General features: G+C 40.5%; 1 protein-coding gene across 1 annotated transcript in view; it reads left to right on the top strand.

The window, feature by feature from the left end:
• arid5b (AT-rich interaction domain 5B) overlaps positions 1 to 22518 on the top strand; it is a 136133-nt gene that overhangs the window by 22677 nt on the left and 90938 nt on the right. The window lies entirely within an intron of this gene.

Raw genomic sequence — 22518 nt, 5'->3', positions numbered from 1 at the left:
TCTCTTTTTACTAAGAATAGAGGGTGGTTAATATTTAGACCAGATGTGGTCCTGGACCTAATGAGGCCTTTACAGGCTCACAGAGAATATCATTATGAAAAGATCACATCATAATCTTCCCTTTAAGGTCCTCAGCATGTTGATCTGGGAAATGTACACGGGTATGAAGTTTGGCTTTTTAATTGGTTCATAAAACGTCCAGGGCCTTCCAGCTTCGAGACACAGAGAGGGGATATTGCAGTAAGTGCACTGAGTGTAGCCTACAGTATATGACTACAGTTCCCCTAAAGCTGACCACACACATATCGACTGTCTTTAGTGCTGTCCCAGACAAAGCATACATGCGGCAGAATCGTTTGTCGTATAAAGTATCTTTGGTCATTCGGTGAAAGTACGGCCATCGTAGGCTACGACCGAGTTCTGACAGTGTTGGAATATTTGTGCCATGTTCATGCAGTGTGACTGTGATTGTCAACATGACAACTCGTAAACAAGAAACCAACATTAGCGGTTTCATGTGTTACAATTGTATATATGACGCATATTACATTGTTCTGGGAAGTTCCTAGCCATGAATTGTTATATGACCGTTACTAACATTTCTCAAACCATCGGAACCCAAAACAGCCACCAACCATAACCCCAAGGACTTAGTTTCTTACATGTAGGACTGAATTAAAACCCTGTTATTTGTATATTGTAGAAAGAGAAGGCTTTTTATTTAGATTGTGGATATGTTATTTTGGAATAACTTAATTCTGGAGCCACGTGTGAACAAAGTTGAGTAGGTCCTGCAGTGTATTATCACATGCAGGGAATTTGTCTGTCTCTTGTCATGCCCTCAATTGAAAGTAATTGTTAAGTCCTTGACTTGGTATAATCTACTTTATTCCTGGGAAGCTGCTTTGAAGAACTGAGATTCAGATCAAAAGACTCAAGGCCAGTTAATGTCAGAGCACACATGCACGCACACCCACAAACCAAGTACAAACATACGCACACATGCACAGAAACAGTCTATTACATACAAAACCCAGAGAACTACACATGCACGTACTGTATGTATGCGCGCGTACATGCACACACGCACCAAAAATATTTCTGAGGTGAACACATAGATACTAGAAGTATTAGTAATATAATTTGAAATAATAGTGTACAGAGTAATAATGATGTAACAATATTATCATTATATCTTGTGGCAGTGATTAAATAGTAATACTATATTAATATTGCTATAATAATATATAATAGACTGAGTCAATTTGAGGTTGCTAGCTCAAATCCCTGGACTGGGCCTGCAGGGGACAACTAAAGACCCAAACCAGTTATACTTAGCTCCGCACTGGTATGGTGTCACCAGAGTAATATAGCAAGAGAGTGGCGACACTAGCGTTGACTCCCATTGTAACAATGGAATGCGGAAGTGCTATCTCAATGAGATAGTTCCAGCCATAGGAGCAATGTTTGGAACTATAGCCCATACGCACCCGCTTTGTGGAGAGATCAAAGCGTGTCGCTACTCTCCTACTCTACACTCTGGGTAGCCTCGGAAACCCAGACGTTTTTATTTCCAGGGAGAAAAAAAAAGTCCTCAATTCAGCATACAGTAGCGCAAACGTCGCTCACTCTCTGCTGATTTCTGATTGTCTGCACCTTAAATCAACACACACACACACACGCGCACACGCACACGCACACGCACACGCACACACGCACACACACACACACACACACACACACACACACACACACACACACACACACCTCTCTCTGTCGCTCTAATTAATTAGTCCAGCAGCCGTGCCTAGTTTCTCCTATGCCATAAAAAGCATAGGTAAATTCCAGTCTATACTCTGGGTGTCACGCACGCGCTGTGAGCTTGTAGATCGGCTATTTTAACGTTCCCATCACTCGTGGTGGACAGTATCATTGTAATCCAGGTGTGAATATGCATTCATGTTGTTATTTCTGTGCAGTTTGTTGATACAAAAGAGCTTCCATTGTAACCTTTGCTGAGTACACAGTAGCTCAGAAAACAAACAACCAACAGCATTATTATTGTACAGTGGTGGTAACTATAGACCTTAATCCCACATGTATAGTATATATATTTTCTGCATTGCTTCTGCAAGCAATGCACTATGCACATCATTCCTGCGATGGAGTAACTGCAGCAGAACTGCAGGAGGCAAAATGTTCCTACAATCACTATATTTTTGTGCAAATGTAACTCTTGTTACTCAGTGCCTCTAATGCATGCAGAATACTGTCAAAACAGACAGTGAGTGAACGTACATTTACTGTCTGGTGCTTTTATCTAGTACAGCATCGACTTGAAACATCAGTCAGTTGCAAACTTGCAGTACATAAATCAGTTTCACCAAAATTACAAGTATCCAAATAAGGAACAAATGCAAGTTCTTGTAATTAACTCTGGAAAAAACAAGAACATGATTGGAGAGTTTTTATATAGTATTTAAGCTGTAACTATGGAAGGTCTTGGACATCAGCTTGGCAGGGTTGCTTGGCAGCCTGTGCTGATGTCTCCTCCATTAGATCGTATTGAAATTATGGGCAATTTGGACCATTTATTATTACTAGCTTGGACCAAAGAAGACAAGCTATGTACAAGCCGAATAGATCAAAATGTCCATTTGTGCCAAGAAGACTGTCTCAACTGCTTTTATTTTGTATGGCACGTCATCAATTTGATCCTATAAAATGCATTTACTCGGCTGCCAGTTTAATCTGTTAATACTGGGCCGTGCTTTGGCTATACCAGTAATATTCAAGTTCCAGCTTTTATACAAAGAGCCTAATACAAGAATATGATATCAGTGTTGCTGTGACTGTCGGTCCAATGATCATAATTTGTACATGAGCTGTGAATTGTATTGTGCATGTGTCAGTGCGTATACAGTACTATGCATATGCAAGTTAATATTTACTGAATATATGATTGAATGGCGCTCAGATAACAGCCAACTGCAGCACAGTGTGGGGACGATCATTTCAGCGAAGAAAGAATAAAATAATAATTATCCAGATGAGTACTGACTATAATCACAGCGCTCCTGCAATGATAAGCGTTCCTACACAAAGAGAGAAATCTGTGTCTTAACGAGTAATTCCATCTTGTATTGAGTCACCCAGCATAGTGGGCTGACATCAGTATTTAGCTGTTTCTGTAAACGAGCGTCCACTTTATTTTAACACACCATCATTTGCTCTCAAATAAATCTCAGTCAAAAGTCATCTCTCTCCATTGTCAAATTAAATTAAAAGATGAATAAAACGTTTCCAAACATTTTCCATTATTTTTCAAACATAATAATCGCTAATATTATTTTATATATATATATATTTATTTTTTTCTTTACATAGTTCTCCAACTAATCCATTCCTGGCTGATTGTTTTCATATCATATACAAGCCTACTGTACGTGGGTTTTGCTGTCACCGTCACTCGTATAGGTGCGGTGGGCGGCGGTGTTACTGGCAGCATTCAAGACAGATTTGCTTTGGGTAAAGCATGCCTCATAGGCTCATATGCTCAATGGGGACAACTACAGTGTGTCAATACTTTTACTATTGGTGCGTTTATTACTGTAGTTTGTTCAACAAGTTAGATTAAAGACGTCTCGTCCGGTACAGTAAAGTATAGCAGGAGTCCCTCCTCAGTTCTGCCCAATATTATGCAGTTTGGTGACAGGTACACTACAGTAACTCTTGCCGTGATTTCATGTTTCTTTTTCTTATTGATGCTTATCCAACAAAAGTGCAGGCGTGCGGCATTATTAAAAACAAACAGCTATGCCGCGCGATCATATAGTGATAATAGTCGCGATGGAGTGAAGACAGTTGATCATCTGATTCACTGCCTGCTGGCTTGTAGCTCCTTCTAAAGCTATGGACCAGAGCTAATCATAACCATTATAAAGACCAACTTTGACGTGACTTGTAACAGCTGATTTCGGCCAATTAGAGCGGCAGCCACACAGCCAGCCTGCATTCAGAGTAAGAGTGGCGACACTAGCGTTGACTCCCATTGTAACAATGGAATGCGGAAGTGCTCATTCTATCTCAATGGCGAGGAGGAGATCTTCCGCGGATTCCGTCGTTCTTCCGGGTTCTTGGAACGTTTCGTTTTACTGAGGTTAGGTTTAGGTATAGTTTACTGAGGTTAGGTTTAGGTATAGTTTTACTGAGGTTAAGGTTAGGGTTAGGTTTAGGTGTAGGCTGTCAATCACAGCGACTGGCCAGTCACAGTGCACCCTCTACGTCACTCTGTACTCACCCCGAGGAAGGAAACCATGCTCGCCTCTCAATGGGATAGTTCCAATGTTTGGAACTATAGCCCATAGGCACCTGCTTTGTGGCGAGATCAAAGTGTATCGCCAGATTTGCCACTCTCTTACTATTCCACTCTGCCTGCATTCACCGGCCCGTTTTGCAGTTAATCCTTCACTCGCTGGCCGTTTCAGAACACGGTGTTTTAATGCTTGATTGGATGGAAAAAATATCATATTTTACCGCCGAATAATCAACTATAAAACGATATTGATGGTAGTCGAGTCGACTATCAAAAAATAATGTTGGTTTGGTTAATGCCCTAGTACATGGATAAAGTTTTGACAAAGATTTTTAAAAGACTACATTCTAGTCTTATTTGTTTTACTTACCAAAATCTTGTCAAAACTCTTGTAGTGTATGGGAGGCTTTACACAAAAAGCGAGGTTGTGCCCCCAGAGGCAAAAACGAATAACTCTTTCTTTTCCATGCGGAATGTGTTCCTAGATTGATGTTAATGTGGTTACAATGCATCTGCGAAAAACTATCACAGAAACTATGAAAGAACAAGGGCTCTGTAAACTGGTAAGCTATGGAAGGTTCTGGGTTACCTTTTGTACTCAAAAAGAGACATAATTAGACTGCTGCAGATGAGTAGTGACTCCTATGTTGCGTAGAGAGAGAGTTGGAGATTTGCATAAGGATTTGTTTCCCCTTGAGTGGCCCGCGCAACAGAAATGTTAAATTGCCCTTGTATCCTTGAATGGAGTCCTATGTACAGTATGTATTGGATTCCAGCACAGAGATGAAGATGAGGACAATCGATAATGGAGGCTTTTGTTGCGGCCAAGCTGTTCAGGCCACAACTGCGAAACACAATCAATAGACTCAGCGGGGGGATAACGTTCATGGTGATTTGCTTATATGGATCAGAGCAGATCACAACTTGTAAGCTTGTTAATATTTCTTGTGTGTGTGTGCGCGCACGTGCATGCATGTGTGTTTGTATCGTGTGCGGGCGTGCGTGTAGCTCCTGTCCTGTGTGATGAGTTGGATCATTATTAGAATGCAGTGCTGGTCTGCAACTCTCAAATTGATGGTGCCATTTTCATTGTAGCACATTGTGTGCGTGCGTGTTTATTATGTGGCTAGAGGTTGTTCTTGTGATGTTAATAAGTGTCATTTTAATGACTGTTGGTTTGGCCTGTACTGTGGTGGTGGTACAGGTTGTTAGTCAAAGTGCCTCTGTCTGCTTTCTCTTTGTAGGCAAAAATGTATCCTGGCAGAGCGCCAGGAGCAATCTCTGTCTCTCTCTCTCTCTCTCTCTCTCTCTCTCTCTCTCTCTCTCTCTCTCTCGATGTCTCCATCAGTGGTAGAAGAAAATGTTTGCTTAAGTAAAAGTACCAATACCATCACATAGAAATACTCTACCATTGTAAAAATATTCAAATTACTCAATTCAAAATATCTACCACAGCTCTTTTCAAATAGCCAAAGTATAAGATAGGGCTCAAGGCTCAAAGGTGGTTGCACACTGGACGCGTTTTTCGGAAAACCGATGGAGAAACGCAGCTAAAAATCCGAAAAACGCATGTGCAGGGACCTTAATTGGTTATTGTATATTTTATAATAATCTAAATCTGCAAAGTGACTAGTAACTAAAGTTCTCAAGTAATTGTAGAGATGTAATACTTAGTATTGAAAAATGGAACTACTCAAGCGAATGTACTGAAATGCACCTCAAAATTGTACTTGAGTAAATGCACTTTCCACCACTGATCTCCAGGTTTTTGGGTCTCACTCTCTCTCTCATTCTCTCCTTCTATCTCTGTCACTCTCTCACCGTCCGTCTGTCTCTCACTCCTTCACTCTCCACAGTGACGGCTGCCTTTCTGTCCCTCAGTACGGTGCTTTTCCCTCAGCTAAATGTACCTTTGTCAACTCGTAGAAAGAGAGACATCATTCATTGGGCCCGAGTTCTTTCAGCGACAGTGAGACAACTTTAGAAAGAAAGAAAGAAAGAAAGAAAATGGTTACACGCTGACTGAAACCAAAGCTTTGACTGAAACAGTCAACGTTTAATTACAAAGGGGTTTTATTTATTTTTACTGAGATATTTTTCATTTCACTGAGAGTCAATTAATAATGCACAGACACTCAGGGCTCGACAGTGCGACTAGGTACTCGCATTTGCGACAAAAAATATCACTGTGCGAGTTGTAAAATTAAATTTGTAGCACAGGTGCGACTACAGGATTTGACCATTCAATCGTGATAAAGACAAGTCTCTGTCTACAGCAAGTGCACATTCTATAGTCGCGGTTCTATACCTACATTTATATTTCTGAACGGCGGTGTCGTTCGCAAAAAGAGCAGAGCTACAAGCTAACAACGTGTCGCGGCTCAATGCGGTTTTCATTTGAAGATCTGTCCCTTTGCTCCCACCGCCCCGCCCCTCCCTGTGTTGCTGATCAGTTCTCTTCTCTTCCCTGTCAGCAGCGGAGCGAACGCAATAGGATAGCTGATAGCATGTATTGGTAGCACAGCCACAGAAGGAGTTGCTAGGACCCCGACACGTTGAATACTAAAGTTATTTAGAAAGTTTGTAATGTTTAAACATCACTTGATAATAACCAAACGTGGGTGAAACAGCGTGCAGCCGCGCACGTAAAGAGTGCATGTGCGCACGCACATGGAGTGGACGAATTGATGTATACCGGTATACCAAAACAACCCTTGCTAAGCACCTCGCTAAAAGCGTGTGCGCAGCAGCGCAATACGAATGACCGACCTGGCTGGATATATTAGTCAGTGGCTAGCTCAGGACGCAACGCATTAGACTAGCTATGGACCAGAGCTAGTCAGTGGCCTCACTGGCCTGCATAACGAGCAACGTAAAAAGCCTATATGTCGGATTTTCTGTCTGAACTGAAGCAGTCAAAGCCAAGGAGAATGTTACATTACTAATTCACCATCGAGTAGCCTCTGCACTAAATGTCACACTCACATGATAGAACAGCAAGATAAAAATGGATAGTCTGTCCATCCATTCATAAAATGAATTGACTATCTATCTATCTATCTATCTATCTATCTATCTATCTATCTATCTATCTATCTATCTATCTATCTATCTATCTGCATACCAAACTAATAGTCTATCAGTATAAAACAAATTGATTATATAGATTATATAAAAAAATATGATATCCATTATCCAGATGAATATCAATATTGTGATAATTTCTGAAAAGATATTGTGATATAATATTTTGTCATATTGCCTGCCCCTACCTCATATCACTTTATTAAAGAAAAATCACACCTGTGTGAAGTGAGGGGCACTCTTATCATCATACATCATGTTTTAATTTACGTCATATTTAGCAGAATTTTGACCTAATTTCTCCGTTCATTGTCAATGGCAAATATTGAGACGTGTGGGTATATACGTGTGGTATAGACGTGGTATAGACGTGGTATAGACGTGGTAGGTATAGACGTGGTATAGACGTGGTATAGACGTGGTATAGACGTGGTAGGTATAGACGTGGTATAGACGTGGTATAGACGTGGTATAGACGTGGTAGGTATAGACGTGGTATAGACGTGGTAGGTATAGACGTGGTATAGACGTGGTATAGACGTGGTAGGTATAGACGTGGTATAGACGTGGTATAGACGTGGTAGGTATAGACGTGGTATAGACGTGGTTTAGACGTGGTATAGACGTGGTATAGACGTGGTATAGACGTATAGACGTGGTAGGTATAGACGTGGTATAGACGTGGTAGGTATAGACGTGGTATAGACGTGGTAGGTATAGACGTGGTATAGACGTGGTTTAGACGTGGTATAGACGTGGTATAGACGTGGTATAGACGTGGTATAGACGTGGTATAGACGTGGTATAGACGTGGTATAGACGTGGTATAGACGTGGTAGGTATAGACGTGGTATAGACGTGGTAGGTATAGACGTGGTATAGACGTGGTTTAGACGTGGTATAGACGTGGTATAGACGTGGTATAGACGTGGTAGGTATAGACGTGGTATAGACGTGGTATAGACGTGGTAGGTATAGACGTGGTATAGACGTGGTTTAGACGTGGTATAGACGTGGTATAGACGTGGTATAGACGTGGTATAGACGTATAGACGTGGTAGGTATAGACGTGGTATAGACGTGGTAGGTATAGACGTGGTATAGACGTGGTATAGACGTGGTAGGTATAGACGTGGTTTAGACGTGGTATAGACGTATAGACGTGGTAGGTATAGACGTGGTATAGACGTGGTAGGTATAGACGTGGTATAGACGTGGTATAGACGTGGTATAGACGTGGTAGGTATAGACGTGGTATAGACGTGGTATAGACGTGGTATAGACGTGGTATAGACGTATAGACGTGGTAGGTATAGACGTGGTATAGACGTGGTAGGTATAGACGTGGTATAGACGTGGTATAGACGTGGTATAGACGTGGTTGGTTTAGACGTGGTATAGACGTGGTAGGTATAGACGTGGTATAGACGTGGTATAGACGTGGTATAGACGTGGTAGGTATAGACGTGGTATAGACGTGGTATAGACGTGGTATAGACGTGGTATAGACGTGGTATAGACGTGGTATAGACGTGGTAGGTATAGACGTGGTATAGACGTGGTATAGACGTGGTATAGACGTGGTATAGACGTGGTATAGACGTGGTATAGACGTGGTAGGTATAGACGTGGTATAGACGTGGTAGGTATAGACGTGGTATAGACGTGGTATAGACGTGGTATAGACGTGGTAGGTATAGACGTGGTATAGACGTGGTATAGACGTGGTATAGACGTGGTAGGTATAGACGTGGTATAGACGTGGTATAGACGTATAGACGTGGTAGGTATAGACGTGGTATAGACGTGGTAGGTATAGACGTGGTATAGACGTGGTATAGACGTGGTATAGACGTGGTTGGTTTAGACGTGGTATAGACGTGGTAGGTATAGACGTGGTATAGACGTGGTTTAGACGTGGTTTAGACGTGGTTTAGACGTGGTATAGACGTGGTTTAGACGTGGTTTAGACGTGGTATAGACGTGGTATAGACGTGGTATAGACGTGGTATAGACGTGGTATAGACGTGGTATAGACGTGGTAGGTATAGACGTGGTATAGACGTGGTTTAGACGTGGTTTAGACGTGGTTTAGACGTGGTATAGACGTGGTTTAGACGTGGTTTAGACGTGGTATAGACGTGGTATAGACGTGGTAGGTATAGACGTGGTATAGACGTGGTATAGACGTGGTAGGTATAGACGTGGTATAGACGTGGTATAGACGTGGTATAGACGTGGTAGGTATAGACGTGGTATAGACGTGGTATAGACGTGGTATAGACGTGGTAGGTATAGACGTGGTATAGACGTGGTATAGACGTGGTAGGTATAGACGTGGTATAGACGTGGTATAGACGTGGTATAGACGTGGTATAGACGTGGTATAGACGTGGTATAGACGTGGTAGGTATAGACGTGGTATAGACGTGGTATAGACGTGGTTTAGACGTGGTATAGACGTGGTAGGTATAGACGTGGTATAGACGTGGTATAGACGTGGTATAGACGTGGTATAGACGTGGTAGGTATAGACGTGGTATAGACGTGGTAGGTATAGACGTGGTATAGACGTGGTATAGACGTGGTATAGACGTGGTATAGACGTGGTATAGACGTGGTTTAGACGTGGTATAGACGTGGTAGGTATAGACGTGGTATAGACGTGGTATAGACGTGGTATAGACGTGGTATAGACGTGGTAGGTATAGACGTGGTATAGACGTGGTATAGACGTGGTATAGACGTGGTAGGTATAGACGTGGTATAGACGTGGTATAGACGTGGTATAGACGTGGTTTAGACGTGGTATAGACGTGGTAGGTATAGACGTGGTATAGACGTGGTATAGACGTGGTATAGACGTGGTAGGTATAGACGTGGTATAGACGTGGTATAGACGTGGTATAGACGTGGTAGGTATAGACGTGGTATAGACGTGGTATAGACGTGGTATAGACGTGGTATAGACGTGGTATAGACGTGGTAGGTATAGACGTGGTATAGACGTGGTATAGACGTGGTATAGACGTGGTAGGTATAGACGTGGTATAGACGTGGTATAGACGTGGTATAGACGTGGTAGGTATAGACGTGGTATAGACGTGGTATAGACGTGGTATACACGTGGTATAGACGTGGTAGGTATAGACGTGGTATAGACGTGGTATAGACGTGGTATAGACGTGGTATAGACGTGGTATAGACGTGGTAGGTATAGACGTGGTATAGACGTGGTATAGACGTGGTAGGTATAGACGTGGTATAGACGTGGTATAGACGTGGTAGGTATAGACGTGGTATAGACGTGGTATAGACGTGGTATAGACGTGGTAGGTATAGACGTGGTATAGACGTGGTATAGACGTGGTATAGACGTGGTAGGTATAGACGTGGTATAGACGTGGTAGGTATAGACGTGGTATAGACGTGGTATAGACGTGGTATAGACGTGGTATAGACGTGGTATAGACGTGGTAGGTATAGACGTGGTATAGACGTGGTTTAGACGTGGTTTAGACGTGGTATAGACGTGGTATAGACGTGGTAGGTATAGACGTGGTATAGACGTGGTATAGACGTGGTATAGACGTGGTATAGACGTGGTAGGTATAGACGTGGTATAGACGTGGTATAGACGTGGTATAGACGTGGTATAGACGTGGTAGGTATAGACGTGGTATAGACGTGGTTTAGACGTGGTTTAGACGTGGTATAGACGTGGTATAGACGTGGTATAGACGTGGTATAGACGTGGTATAGACGTGGTATAGACGTGGTAGGTATAGACGTGGTATAGACGTGGTTTAGACGTGGTTTAGACGTGGTATAGACGTGGTATAGACGTGGTATAGACGTGGTATAGACGTGGTAGGTATAGACGTGGTATAGACGTGGTTTAGACGTGGTTTAGACGTGGTATAGACGTGGTATAGACGTGGTAGGTATAGACGTGGTATAGACGTGGTATAGACGTGGTATAGACGTGGTATAGACGTGGTATACACGTGGTATAGACGTGGTATAGACGTGGTATAGACGTGGTATAGACGTGGTATACACGTGGTATACACGTGGTATAGACGTGTGGGTATAAAGCTGTATATAGGAGGGGCTATAGCGCCCCTCAAAAACACATTATTTGATAACTTTTCATCGTGCTCCTAAAATAATTTGTGTGCTACTAGATTTTTCAACTTAGGCGCACACGTGCTACTTGGAAAAATGCTAAGCGTCGAGCCCTGCAGACACTGATGGATGTTGAACGTCCAACTGGCATATTACTAAACTAATTTGGTGTGTTATGTTGAAATGATAAGCCCCCCAAAACAACAACTAACAACAGCAACACTTGCGCGTGCACGCACGGACACACACACACACACACACACACACACACACAGTCACACACACACACACACACACACACACACACACACACACACACACACACACACACACACACACACACATCGTTCTGCCAGCCTCAAAATGCTCTTTTGTGTTCTTTCTGTCAAACAATAGAGAGAGGAAGAGGCATGCTAAGTCTGATATGGAAATTGTCTCAGTGCTGAATTTGAAAGATCAGAGCACAATTTGTTTGTTCTGTTAATGCTGAGGAAAGTACTTTCTCTCCATAATTGAAGGCGGCGGGAGGGTGTGGGGGACAAAAGACAAGACGGGCGCCATGTCGAGCTCAGGAGGAAAAATGAACGTTGCTTTAATTAACTCAGGGAAGGGGTACACACTACACAGTAGTACACACGAGCATCTTTACAAGTACCAGCTAAAAAGATGCATGGTTTATGTGTGTGCACCCTAACACCCTTGTGTACATGTGTAATGCAAACTACATTTACCAGATTGTGCATGTCGTGCTGCGTGCATATATCTCAGATATCTGCAGTAAGACACGTGCGTGCATCACGCAACAGCAGTTAGCATGGCGTGTAGCTTGGATTATGTGTGTCATTTGGAGCCGACAGGCCCCTTTTGTTACCGTTGGACTTGGTGCATCCAGGTTGGAAAGTCTATTTTTTCAGTGACAAAGGAGCCCTTCCTAATCCACTTGTACTATGCTCCTCTGTCTGCAAGAGCCAAGCCCTGCAAACATAATTAGGTTTCAAGAGCTCCTTATGTACACCTTGAAAAGAGAGAGAGAGGAGGGGGGCATGTGTTTATGAGAGAGTGAGAGAGAGAGAGAGAGAGAGAGGGAGGAGAAAATTATAAATGAGAAATAAATAAATATAGCTGTAAGCAGCGATAAGCCGGGACCAAGAAAGAAGACAATACGCAATAAGAACAATATGCACAAATAAGACTGACGAGCTGAGTTGACAGTACCCGGATTTGAACACACAACCTTGTGGTCTGAAGGCAAGAGCTCTATTGACTGAGCTACACAGAGACAATGAACATTTCATGCAAATTGCTCAAAAAACCAGGCAGAAAATCAGGTATAAGTAAATGCTCAAAGTGGCCGAAGATCTGAGGGTGGAGCTTACTGATCAAAGTGACACATGTGTTCCCCATGATTCAAGGAACAAGTGGAAACAAGTGCCATGACTTTTGGACAAATGAGGTATGAGTTATGCCTGTTCAAAGGTTTCATTAAAATAAAATGCCATAGCGCCCCCCTTTGACCTATTGGAGTAAGACTTCTTTCAGTGCTATTTGGCATGACGTTTTTCTGAATTTCTTCACTTAAAAAAAATTACTACGATTATTTGTCCATATAGGTCCAAAGTTCACGTGTAGAAGTTTTCGTGCATTTTGATCAAAGATCCTGGGAGGAGATATATTTGAACTGTTTTTCATATAATTCAAAATGGCGGGTGATCTAAAGGTCAGAGGTCAAAAGTCAGAACACGAAAGGCATGAGGAGACACATGTGTATCAAAGTGTCATTGCCAACGATCAAACGGTTCATGAGATATGCACGTTCAAAGTTTGCATTTTCAATTCAGTGCTATAGCGCCACTCTTTGGCCAATGGTCATGGGCTTCGCATAGTCACCGTTTGGCATGGCCCTCTACCAGATTCCCGCAGATTCTGGCTGAACCAAAGAAATAATTTTGCCTGTACATTTTGTTGAAAGTCTAGACAATTACACTGAGCTGATAACAGTTGGTGCAGTCACACACAAAAGTAGTTGTTTGTTTCCACCTACTGTATATGGCACCAGTTACGCTGGTGTGGTGAACATTATACTTTCTTGAAATGTCTTTAATAAGCCCAATGCAGGGCTCAATTTATACAAAATACTATCTTGTTAGTATAAACTTCCCTAAACCCAAGGCTTTGAAGTCAGGTCTCCATTCAAGCATTATAACAAATGTCAAAAAATGTATAATAAAGCTCCCAAAGTATCAATTTCTTTTCATTTTCATATTTAAATTAAGAAACCTCTTCCTTTGGAATCTTGACCTTGTTGCAATGCAAATTTAAATACGAGCCTGTGATTGGACACAAAGCAGACTCTTTCCATAATGATTTTCTTGTGAGTCAGCCACGCTATGGGACACAGAGACATTGAATAATAAACAGTATCACAGTAATAGATTGATTATGAAGATATGTGTTTTGACCACCATGTCCTTGTTGCTATCATCTCAAATCACGCACTGGCGGAAATCAATGTGCCACAGTCTTTTGTGCAGGAATGGATTGCGTTAATATGAAGCTCCAGATTGAAAAATGCAGTTATCTGTAAAAGCCATGCCTTCTCATTGAGGCTCATGACTTCAGCCGTTTGAACAGGCATAGCAGCATGTTCTCACCTTGCATGTGATGGTTGATTGGTGTTATTGAAAACGATCGCTTCACAGCACGCCAGTCTGTAGTGCGTGGGAGGTAATTATATGAGACAAGAGATTTCACTGGCAGCGGGTTCAGTTTTGCAGCATGCATCTTAGTCCCATTTTACATGTCACCACAATGGTGCGCCGAAAATAGGGCTCACAAGCTTAGCTTGTGAGCCCTTGTGTTATGTCATTTGGCTATTTTCACAGAATGACACTGTCGTACAACAATGTATAAATTGTGCTTAACTTGGACTATGCTCACTCAATGCTGCAAGGCAGTTGTAGGGTCATATTCCTCACTGGAAGAGCACTGGGTGACATAAGGAAGTGGATTTAAGGGTGTAAAAAGTAAATATAGAAGTGTGGGGTGTTGTACGTTCATTACTGTGAGACGAAATGTCCAAAACGTATAACTGGATCTCTGGGAAGATTCAGGAAATAATTGAAAAAAGTTATTATAAGCTTTTTTAGTAGGTACATAACTACATACAGGATGTTTTGTGTGTAGGAAAAAAAAAGCTTAATATAGTTTTTATGAAACGTGAAATTTGAATAATGCTTTTAAAACAAACTGTATATAAACTTCAGTAATAAAACATATTGTGTGGCCACCGGGTATCTGAAGCTCCGGCAGTGAATTTCACCGTGTAAAGATAAAGAGATCCAATGAATCATCATGTAAACAAATTCCGTAGTATTAGGACACTGATATAAGAAGGGGTGCCATGCTGCAATTATGGAAAGGCATAGAACGCCTGCGTGTTTATTTCAGCAGTTCCTGTAGACATTTGACATTCTGTCACCAGTATCTATTTTCATCTCAACGAGCCTGGAGATACGAGAGCAACCTTTAATACTACAACATTATTCATAGAGCCACAGAACTGTGAGCATCTGTCAAACAATATTAGGAATGATGTGATGCAAGGGAATTTGCCAATTAAACTTTTTCTCAATCGCTTGGATGCATTTCCTGAAACTATAAACCTTGTTCCCAAAACTGTAATGTGCAATCCCCGAAACAATGAAATCATGTCTCATAACCGTGTACCACCCATGCAAAAGACACTATATAACAATCAAAATGATAACCACATGCGTCAAAAGACACTAAGTCGGTCAATCGCTACGACAATGTCACCTTATTGTATAGCACCTTCTCATCATGGTGTGCAAAGTACAGTATTGTATATCGTCGCTGTCAGGCAGAAAGCTCTCATCTCCATATTCTAACTTTTTGGTTTTTTTTGTAAATGAATGCCTAACTGATCGTACTACAACGTCACACCAAAGTATCAAAAGTAGCAGATCCACAAGCTCGAAATGCGGCACGAAGGAATTTTGAGCTTTTAGATCTGACAGAAACAATATGCAGCAATAGATGCCGAAGTCTGACATAATGTATGCATTCTACCCCCCAAATTCGGAATTCCCATGGACTGCCCCCTGGTGGACGAAAGTGATGGCGCCTCACTGCCGTGACGTACTTCCGTTTTGGCGTTCCATTTTAGATGCAAGGAAAGGCCAAGCCAAAAATATAAAATAAAAAATAAATTGATTAGAGCGATCCTGTTTTATATCATTAAAAAAGCTTATATGACGGAGCATTCCTAAGTTCCTAAATTAGTATGGTATGGTTGTTTATACCTTTCTTTCTTTATATGCAGTATATTAGAGATGTCCCGATACTGTATTGGTATCGATATCGGCCCTTATTTGTCATATCGGGTCATAACACTATGGCAGGTAAATTAAATGTTGGGGCATGTAGAGTTTACTTTCGAGTTGCCCAAACTGCAAGTGCACATTAGAGTGAGGAGTCTGCTATAAACACAACACAATATTATATAGCTAGATAGCTATAAACACAATAGGAGAACACAACGCCGGTATCGGTATTCGGTATCGGCTAACACAGAAATGGTGGTATCGGGATCGGATCGGGAACGGAAGAAGTATATTGTTCAGGACATCCCTATATATAATTATTGTTTTGTGTGTGTGCGTGTTCACTGTTCACAAAGGCACCTATGGGATGTAATATATGTGTTCTCCATTACTCCTTAATTGTGTGAAGGAATGTTATTTACTCAAACTACGCATCATTCTGGCCTTATCTTTTGTACAAACACAATTCTCATTGTGCTTAGTATATTGCACCATGCAATGATTTACTCAGTCAACAACTGTGTCTGCAAATGGGTAGGTATGGCCAATTGAGTTTTTCATGGAATGTCAAAGTGGAATTAGAATTGCATCCACACTATGACAACAACATTTAGTGTTTTGCATTCTGTGTGAACACAATGGAAAATAACTGTAAAACAAGAAACTATTTTCATTTGATAAGTTTGATTATAAAATGCTTGGATTTTTCCTTTTTTTCTTCCTTTTCTTTTTAGCTGTGATTGTGCTTTTCAGATGATTGATGTCAGATGTGGGTAAATAATTGAAATCATATTCCATGAAAGGATTTTTACTGTATCAATGCAGTCGTGTGTTGCAGTTTACCGTACATGCTGCTGTAGAGCTTACTGGTAAGCTGGTTTCATAACCTGAAACCCATTCAAACCCTAATGTTTTAATTGCTCCAGACTTGTGAATTCCATCTGACGGCAGTCTTATAATTAACCATACACTGTGACAGTACTAATCAACCACCCACCCCGTGCTAGGATAGCATACAGTAGTTATTAAGGGCCCGACCGATATATCCGCCTGGCCGATAAATCGGTCTGTTTTTATGACGACATCGGTATCAGAAATGATGCAGCCGCTGTGTCCCAATTCACTTTCAACCTGATATCCCTATTTTGGGAATGTCATTGTAGGTGAGCATTTTCAAAAGTAGCAGATCTATAAGGTTGTAGATATTCAACAGGAATAAGTGGTTAAAAAATCTATTTTAATTAAATGTTGTCATATAAAAACTTTAATAAAATCTACAGTTTTCAAATTGATTATAACATAACATGCACCTTTTCACAAAATATCAGTCAGTACAACAATCAGAACCATAAAATTGTATGTCTGAGTTACAGTATATTAAAGAACTAAAATAACTAGAAATAAAGTTCCTGTACCTTTCGGGTGGTACAGTACAGTACAGTACAGTACAGTACAGTACAGGGACCCTGTACTGTACTAATACCATAACAAGAAATACATTTCTTCACACATTTATGTGGCAGTGTCACAATGCCAACAGCGTACTGAATATCTGCAAATGTTGCAGTACACAAGATATAGATATATATAGCAGTGACAACCTTTGTTATACATGATTAAACTCTCTCATCTCAAATGATCCCTTTGAGTGAAATTTGACCCTGAAGTACATCTATCTTTTTACCTCAAGAAAAGGTCTCTTATTTTAAAATATGCCTCCATTTGAACCCCACCCCGATTCACAGTACAGTAGGTGTTATTGCCGCGAGGAATATTACTCTTTTATAGTAACCTGACACCGGATACACTGCAGTATGTGAGATTGCTGAGTCTTCATTTACACAAAGTGTGAAAAACGACCTCATTGTCCCAAAGCCAGTCATAAAGCCCTCTCCTTTATATCATGCCGCTGCCTATATTAGGATCATATAATCGCTAAGTGGTTTTGGTTTTCACTGTAGAGGCTGCTATGGATATGTCGTGTATATATATTCTTTTTTCATGTTAATCATTTTTTACAGTGGAATCTAGTCCACTGCGCACACCACCCCTATGTAGGTCAAAAAAGTATGGATTGTAATAGGTTTTTATGCCCACAGAATAGTATACCAAAATCACTTTTAACCACTTTTCAATCCGGTGTCCATGTTTTGGGCATGTCATTACTCATTATAGACAAAAGGGGAAAACGTTTTTTTTTTTTTTTTTTTATAATTTAAATAATTAATAATTCGAACACTATTTTTCCTTTCACATTTTTATATTCTGAAATAGTATGAATATAATCAACAAGCTCACGATTTCTTTAATAGAAAACAGTTTTCAACAGCGAAAATAGTTTAGGTACAAGCTCACATGCTTGTAGAGCAACTAATTTTGCTAATCGAGATAATAGCTAATACCGGGAAGCCAAAGTATATACGGCTTAAATGGTTAATATTGCAATTATTGGTAATGGCAAATACATATATACAGTACATGTCATATTACAGTAGTGTGTCTGGTCTTGTATATTATACTTTTTGTTTGTACAGTCATCATCCAATAGCTGTATATATCACATTGTCTCCGTCAGAAAGATTGGAAGGACTTGTAGAGATTTTACTGAGAGAGAGACAAACAGACAGACAGCAGTATATAGGCCATGTGATGAGATAGATGGCTATGAAGACAGAACTACTGTACGGCATATCCGGCATATGGCCTGTTCTACATTCTGCTGACTACAGCAACAGTGACTGTACTGCACACTCATATGACTCAAGACCCATTCATTCTGTTAAATTCAAACAATGTAGCAATCCACTGATGTTTTTAAAGGGGAAATTCCGTTAAGGCCTTTTATTTAAAAATATATATATATATATATTAATACTATTGCTGGGTCTTTTGGCAGTGCTTCTAAAAAATTGCAAAGTCACTGTTTGAAGAGTTTTGTTCCAAGTTAAATTCCCACCAGATACCAGATACTATAGCATATATAGCAGCTGCATCAAGCATAAACAACTTTTAAAGACTGCGTCCTCTACATTGAAGTTGTTTTACTGTAAACTTCAGTGATGTACAGTAGGGGGTACACATTATTTTAATACATGTTTTGTTAAAGTGTAAAAGTGGCATTTTGGAAAACAAGACACATTGTCTGATACCCAGTTACTGTACCTGTGTCTATGGCATTCTGCAGTATCACTATACTATATTGCACTACTGTATAGTATTGTATTCTAGTCGATTCTATTCTGGTCCATTCTGTGTTCTGTTCTCCCACCATAGTCAAATCAATAACAGATAAAACCACTTAAACATTCAGTTTTTTGCTTTCCCATCATCCCCCTAGACCTAATTTAAGAGCCCAAAACATTTACTCATATTTAAATGAATGTTTGGCTTATGAGAGAATTCTCCTTGCTCTCCTCTCTCTCACACAGATGTCAAGACACACACATACACACTACAATCTCCATCTCTGTCTTTCTCTCAGACTGTGTGTGTGTGTGTGTGTGTGTGTGTGTGTGTGTGTGTGTGTGTGTGTGTGTGTGTGTGTGTGTGTGTGTGTGTGTGTGTGTGTGTGTGTGTGTGTGTGTGCGCGTGCGTGCGTGCGTCTGTCTGTCACTGCTGTGCTTCCTCAGAGAGCCATTCCAGGCTATATGTTTTCCATGTGGTTTTATAGCCATGCCTGTGTGGTTTAACAGTCATGTTGTTCTGATTACTGGACTCCTCTGTGTGGATGTTAATGGGCCTCATTGTTCCCAGAGACACTCCAACTTCAGACTTTACTTCATTTCACCATCCGTGTGTACTGTATACCACCATGTACAATTTAACCCCAACAGTGTACACACAAGTAACCAAATGGGCCCGTAAGGGTCCATTTGGTTACTTATGTACACTGAGTACACTGAGTTACAAATGGATAGTGGTGGTGCACAAAGTACTCAAACCCCGTACTTCACGTGTACTTGAGTCAATTTATGACTCAACTGTGAAGTGAAAGTTTGTACAGTCAAATTTGCACTACAAATACTGATGTGGGCCATCAAGATTATGGCATTTTCCAAAACAAATCAACAAATATCAATAGTAGTGGAAAATAGCTCATAGACACCATGAGTCGCAATTCAATGCTTCAAAAGTGAGTCATATCAATAATTGTCTTTGAAACATAGTGGATCGAGTCAAACTCAGCAAAGTAGCCAAAAATACAAATAGAGATATGTAGATATAATGTTTTATTGAGAGTACAGTACTCAAGTAGATAGTACCATTTGCAATGGTAGATAGTACCTAACATTGCAAATGGATAAACTAACTGTGAGGATTGTACTGTGTGCGCACTCTGTGGAATTTGACATGCTGGAGTGCAGTTGGAAGGGAAAAATTAACACAGAGGAGGGAAGTGCTGTAATTAAATAAGCTACATTATTATAATTGAACGGTACAATAGCCCCATTATGTTCTGCTACATTCTGCTCTGTATCCCCATGCTTGCTCATCTGTGCTGATCTTCTGATTCTGGACGCGATTTGCTCTTTCATCTGTTCCGTCTTTATTGTCTATTATGTTCAATTCTGTTTTTCTAAAGACTATTCCGTTCAGAGTCAACATTATTGGCATGAATCGATTAGCCGAGAGAATAACACAATAGGGTTCATATCAATAATTAACAGACATTACATTTATATTCTAGGTTCTGCCCATCTGTTATATTGGGTGTAATTTGTTCTATTACATCGTCGCTGTCGTGCAAATAACTTGTATCTCCATAATGTCAATGTTTTATTTCCCCCTGTAAATTAATGCCTTAGTTCATCATACAAGAGTGACGTGTAAAAAGATAAAAAATAGCCAATCTACAGTACTCAATATAGCTCACAATAGCAGATGTGTGAGCTTGTAGATCTGCTACTTTGACTACTATTGAAATGTGCATTTATATAGTGCCTTTATCCATTACATATATACACCCATTCACACATGTATTCACACAGAGACACCCTTTCCACCGGTTGGTTCCCAATGGCAACCGGTTCAGTTCTTTTTGGTTCTTAGTACATGAGCCAGAGCTCCAAAATTGGTGGGGAAAAACTAGACCTATTCAATTTTTTATATTTTATATTATTTTGCATATTTTCCTAAATAATTTTCTATTTGCATATTTAAAAATGTAAAATTTGTTTTACACTCAATTCATAATTAACGTACCAATTTTGGAGCTCTGGCTCATGGACCAAAAGGAGCTGAACTGGTTCCCATTGGGAACCAACCGGTGGAAAAGGGGCCAGAGAGGAGGTAGAGGAAATCATGCAAGGTACCGGCCTGCTCATTGGGAACAATTAGGGGTTCAGTGTCTTCTGTTGTGGGTTTTATAAATATTGAACCAATGAAACCAATGTATGAACAACAGCTTAATTTAGAAATGGAATGAATGGGTTTGGACATACAAGGTTTCCGCCCGACAGCAACGATATACTAGATTCTGTTCCTCTGTTCCATTCTATTCTAGAGTCTAGGAGGTTCTGTTTTGTTTTTGTTCTGTTCTGTATCCTAGATAGTGTCAGTGGCAGCCAGTTGTATCAGGCCCACCCCTGTTCTGTCTGACAGCCCAGTATTGTACAGTGTATACAGTGTTGCCAGATTATTTGAGAGAAAAAAGCATAAAGGTCTATGAAAAAAAAAGCCCAAAAGAAGTGACTATAGGTAGGTCGCATGATAAGACACAGCCAAGGGGTCCCCTGCAAAAACGGCTTAATATAGCATAGAAATCAGTTGAACCACTGTAATCCTATATACACTGGCTATTTTCTAATAATGTAAAATATTTTGAATATTTATGAAACATTTTAAATGCACAAATCTTTTATGGGATCCCTGGCACTGGCAAAATATTGTCCGCGGACAAATACATATTAATTTGGGGGTCCTTGACATGGAAATGTTTGAGAGCAACTGCTTTAAACAACATTAGAGAGCAAGCCAAAAGCAACTACACTTTAGAAACAAAAAAAGTAACTACCAATATTTACAAGCAACTTTACAGAAGAACGAGCCAAAAGTCACTTATAATAAGCAGACATGGCAACACTGGCAGTATGTCTCCTTAGCATGACCTCAGACAGGAAATGAATAGTTTACTGTCTCTCCATTAAGTCAGGCTGAAACAACACACTCAGCTTTATTAATGGGACGGCCAGCTCTCTCAAACATGAAAACAAAGCCGCCCTCCACAAACAGCCACAAATCGAATAAAAAAAGAAACAGTATGACTTGACTTCATTTGACTTGATTCGGTTTGACCTGATTGCATTTAGCCGTGCTTTTGTTCTGTTACATTAAATCTTTTCTTCACCTTTACATCGTTATTCTTAGCATGCTGTTCTTCTGTCCTGAAATATACTGTATTTTCTTATTTTCTTTCTTAACTCGCTTTCTTTCTTTTACTTATTCATTTATTTGCTCTATTATATTATGTAGATTCTGCTCATTTTCCAAGTGGGTGCCTTCCTTTTAAAAAACAGGCCAACTCAATTAAACGTTAACTCAGCTTGCTGCCCCTTTTTAGAAGTATGTCACCCCACCCCAGTCCATAAGTTTCCCTCTCTCTCTCTCTCTCTCTCTCTCTCTCTCTCTCTCTCTCTCTCTCCCCCCCCC

The sequence above is a fragment of the Protomyctophum bolini genome (assembly GCF_963924005.1).
Source record: "Protomyctophum bolini genome assembly, chromosome: 18".
NCBI classification, from domain to species: Eukaryota; Metazoa; Chordata; class Actinopteri; order Myctophiformes; family Myctophidae; genus Protomyctophum; species Protomyctophum bolini.
This window is presented reverse-complemented; position numbering and strand designations above follow the sequence as displayed.